We start from the raw sequence: 5,291 nt of genomic DNA, 5'->3' as shown, positions 1-5,291 counted from the left end.
TGATTATGTGTTGCTATTCAACTCTCGTTTAAGATTTTTTGCAGGAAAAATTCTCTCTAAATGGGAAGGTCCTTACATTATCGAGGAGGTCTATCGTTCCGGTGCCATAAAAAACAACAACTTCGAAGGCACAAATCCGAAGGTGGTGAACGGTCAAAGAATCAAACATTGTATCTCAGGTAATCCTATAAATGTTGAAACCGTAACCCCAGAGGAATACATAAGGGACACTTTCCAGAATGTTTCAGACTCCGAAAAGGAATAGGTATGTGGTACGGTAAGTAAACCGACTCCAAAACAGTTCTAATGGCAATTTTTATCCGTTATGGAATATTTAAGAATTTAGGGAAGCAAGAAGTAATCCGGGAAGGACACGAGGCCTCCACGAGGGTGGAACGTGCGCCCACCCTTACTGGGCACGCCCCCTGCCTCGTGGGCACTTCGTGTGCCTCCCGGACTCCGTTTTCTTGCACGATACTTATTTGGTCGGTAAAACTTCATTATATAATCTCCCGAAGGTTTTGACCACCGTATCACGCAAAAATCCTTTGTCTTTGTTTCAAGCTCTTTCTGCCGCAGATTAAAGCAATATGTCGTCCCATGATTCGGAGGGAGAAAGTTGTGTGGCTGATTATCTTGTAGACCCTAAGGTCTAGGGGACTTGGAGCATTATGGCTGGACCACCGAGGAAGAAGAAGACTATGAGCCTAAGAGAAAGGAGGAAACGAGCTCAGATGAAGATGAAGTCCTGCTACCTCAACCCGGGGACATGCACGTGGAGTTTAAAAAGTCAAGCCTCCCTGACAGGGCAAAGAAGCCCAAAACCGAGCTTATCCCTTTTCGTCTCTTACAGGAAAACAAACAGGAACTATGCAAAAGGATATTAAGCCTTGAGCGGGAGATCGATGATCTAAGGAGCAAAATTCCATTCTCAAGCGTAAATTAAGGAAGAAACCTACATCATCAACAACACCAACTCTGAAGAAGGAGACATAATCACATGGGTATGGGCACTCCCCTTGGCAACTGCCAAGCTTGGGGGATGTGCCCCGGTATCGTATCACCATCACACTCTTATCTTTACCGTTTTACTTAGTTTGATCCTTTTGGTAATATCTAGATCTAGTAGAATAAAGTTTTGGTATGAATTAGTTTTGAGTTTTGCTTTGTGATCCTTCTATGTAATCGAGTCCGTCGGCTATATAATAAAGATTAGTGTTGAGTCAAGGGCTTTGCTATCTTTCCATGATCATAAGTGCATAAAAGAATAAAAAGAATAAAAGAGTTCATATTGATCTTGTGGATAGTAATGACTTCACATATAAAAAGTATGAGGCTTAAAAGTTGTTGAGAGTTGGCAAACATAGTTTTGGTCATCGTTGCAATTAATAGGAAGTAATAAATAAAGATAGGTTTTCACATATAAATATACTATCTTGGACATCTTTTATAATTGTGAACACTCATTAAAGTATGGCATGCTCAAGAGTTGACGTTGGACAAGGAAGACAACGTAATGGGTTATGTTTTCTCACATCTCAGTTAAAGTATATTGTCATGGATCGTCCAACATGTTGAGCTTGCCTTTCCCCCTCATGCTAGCCAAATTCCTTGCACCAAGTAGAGATACTACTTGTGCTTCCAAATATCCTTAAACCCAGTCTTGCCATGAGAGTCCACCATACCTACCTATGGATTGAATAAGATCCTTCAAGTAAGTTGTCATGTTTTAAGCAATAAAAATTGCTCTCTAAATATGTACGACTTATTAGTGCGGAGAAAATAAGCTTTATACGATCGTGTGATATGGAAGTAATAAAAGCGACAGACTACATAATAAAGGTTCATATCACAAGTGGCAATATAAGGTGACGTTCTTTTGCATTAAGATTTTGTGCATCCAACACTAAAAGCACATGACAATCTCTGCTTCCCTCTGCGAAGGGCCTATCTTTTACTTTATGTCTTTTACTTTATGCAAGAGTCAAGGTGATCTTTACCTTTCTTTTTTTCATTTTATCCTTTGGCAAGCACCTCATGTTGGAAAGATCCTGATATATATCCAATTGGAAGTAAGTTGGAATGAATTATTATTGTTGACATCACCCAAAGGTGAATACGTTGGAAGGCGAAATTATAAGCCCCTATCTTTCTCAGTGTCCGATTAAAACTCCGTAAACATAAGTATTGCGTGCGTGTTAGCAATTGTAGAAGACTATATGATGGTTGAGTATGTGGACTTGCTGAAAAGCTCTATTCTTGACTCTTTATGATGTTATGATAAATTGCAATTGCTTGAATGACTGAGATTATAGTTTGTTAGTTCTCAATGAAGTTTCTGTACCATACTTGACATTGTGAATAGATTGTTACTTGAGCATAAGAAATCATATGACAAAATCTATATATGTTGATGTTATAAGAATAATCATGATGCCCTCATGTCTATATTTTTATTTTTATCGACACCTCTATCTCTAAACATGTGGACATATTTTTCGATATCGGCTTCCGCTTGAGGACAAACGAGGACTAAGATTGGGGGAGTTGATACGTCCATTTTGCATCATGCTTTTATACCAATATTTATTGCATTATGGGCTGTTATTACACATTATGTCACAATACTTATGGCTATTCTCTCTTATTTTACAAGGTTTATCATGAAGAGGGAGAATGCCGGCAGCTGGGATTCTGGCTGGAAAAGGAGCAAATATTGGAGACCTATTCTACACGGCTCCAAAAGTCCCGAAACTCCACGAAAGTCATTTTTGGAATTAATAATAATTATTGAGCGGAAGAAGTACACGAGGGGGCCCATGCCCTGACCACGAGGGTGGGGGGCGCGCCCAACCCTACAGGGCGCGCGCCCCTGCCTCATGGGCCCCCTGGTGGCCCTCCGGTGCCCATCTTATGGTATATGAAGTCTTCTACCCTAGAAAAAAATCATAAGCAAGCTTACGGGGCGAAATTCTGCCGCCACGAGGCGGAACCTTGGCGGAACCAATCTAGGGCTTCGGTGGAGCTGTTCTGTCGGGGAAACGTTCCTCCGGGAGGGGGAAATCATCACCATCATCATCACCAACGATCCTCTCATTGGGAGGGGGTCAATCTCCATCAACATCTTCACCAGCACCATCTCCTCTCAAACCCTAGTTCATCTCTTGTATCCAATCTTGTATCCAAAACCACAATTTGGTACCTGAGGGTTGCTAGTAGTGTTGATTACTCCTTGTAGTTGATGCTAATTGATTTACTTGGTGGAAGATCATATGTTCAGATCCTTAATGCATATTAATACTCCTCTGATTATGAACATGAATATGCTTTGTGAGTAGTTATGTTTGTTCCTAAGGACATGGGTGAAGTCTTGCTATTAGTAGTCATGTGAATTTGGTATTCGTTCGATATTTTGATGAGATGTATGTTGTCTCTCCTCTAGTGGTGTTATGTGAACGTCGATTACATAACACTTCACCATTATTTGGGCCTAGAGGAAGGCATTGGGAAGTATAAGTAGATGATGGGTTGCTAGAGTGATAGAAGTTTAAACCCTAGTTTATGTGTTGCTTCGTAAGGGGCTGATTTGGATCCACTAGTTTCTTGCTATGGTTAGGTTTACCTTAATACTTCTTTTGTAGTTGCGGATGCTTGCAATAGGGTTAATCATAAGTGGGATGCTTGTCCAAGAAAGGGCAGTACCCAAGCACCAGTCCACCCACATATCAAATTATCAAAGTAACGAACGCGAATCATATGAGCGTGATGAAACTAGCTTGACGATAATTCCCATGTGTCCTCGGGAGCGCTTTTCTCATTATAAGAAATTGTCTAGGATTGTCCTTTGCTACAAAAAGGATTGGGCCATCTTGCTGCATCTTATTTACTTTCATTGCTTGTTACTCGTTACAAATTATCTTATCACAAAACTATCTGTTACCTACAATTTCAGTGCTTGCAAAGATTACCTTACTAAAAACCACTTGTCATTTCCTTCTACTCCTCGTTGGGTTCGACACTCTTACTTATCGAAAGGACTACGATAGATCCCCTATACTTGTGGGTCATCAGTGCCCGTCACCACATACACCATGTCCTGGGAGAGGATGGGTATCTGTGATGCTCGCTACTGCTACTGCAACAGCTAGTCCTCCTCGTCGGAGGAGGAGATGAAGAGCTCTTCCTTCGCGAAGGAGTCGGACTCTCAGGAGAAAGACAACCTCAGATAGGAAGGATTGCGGCGCCATGATTTGAGGCCGGATTAGGAGCCACCATGCCGGCGCTGAGGCCCAAGACTTGCTGGTGAGTGGAGGAAGAAGGGAGCGGTAGAGGTGGACGGAGATGTGGAGTGGAGAGTGCGTTGTGGACGGCATCAGTGTCGTGCATAAATAGTTGCAGCCAGGCGAATGGATGGTTGGCTCACTTTAATGTGGTGCAACGGCCGAAGTTGTTTTCATGTGATGATGTGTCCACATTGAAGCGCCCGAGAGGTCGCGTTAGTCAGCGCCGCCACCCCGTCCAATCACATCGCGCAGCATCGACCGCTGCGGCTTTGAGCCGACATGAATGTGGCACAGGAAGCAACGCATCCGTTGGACAAAAAGCACGGAATAGGGTTTTTGGTCGTCTGTGGTGTCGAATGTGTCTGTGGCAGCGGTCCAGACGTCCGCAAAGCCCTCCTCCCTCTGTTTGCTTCTGGTTCGCGAGAATGTGGATGTCTTGACCAGTCCATGGATGGATGTGGGGCCACCTTGAATGAAAAAACACGTCCGGACAGGCTGATCCGGACGGATGCAGGAGGATTGAGGGCCAGCGTTGGAGATGCTCTAAAAGTACATTTTTTGACATACCTTGGACTGTTGGTCGTTTGACGACCATAAGAACGAGATTTTGGAACGGACCACGTAAGATATCATGGGTGTGCAACGATCTCCATCTCTAGCTCTCAATTAGCACTGATTATAGGGAGGGGAATTGCAACTCAAACTACAGATATGCAAGAAATAGATTGTAGGCTTGTTTATAGAGAAAGACAAGTCAGGTTGTTTGGTTACATGCAACACATTGCAACTTGTGAGCCGCGTTGGGATTTTCTCAAAGAGGAGAGGATGATGCAATACAATAGAGATAAGTATTTCCCTTAGTTAAGAACCAAGGTTATCAATCTAGTAGGAGAACCACGCAAAATCTCATTAGCAGTATCTGCACACACAAAAGCAAATACTTGCGCCCAATGCAAACAAGGGGTTGTTCGTCCCCTTAGCGGTTATTTGCAAGGATCAAATCTCGTA

This window comes from Triticum dicoccoides, chromosome 7B (genome assembly GCF_002162155.2).
Source record: "Triticum dicoccoides isolate Atlit2015 ecotype Zavitan chromosome 7B, WEW_v2.0, whole genome shotgun sequence".
In the NCBI taxonomy this organism is placed as follows: Eukaryota; Viridiplantae; Streptophyta; class Magnoliopsida; order Poales; family Poaceae; genus Triticum; species Triticum dicoccoides.
This window is presented reverse-complemented; position numbering follows the sequence as displayed.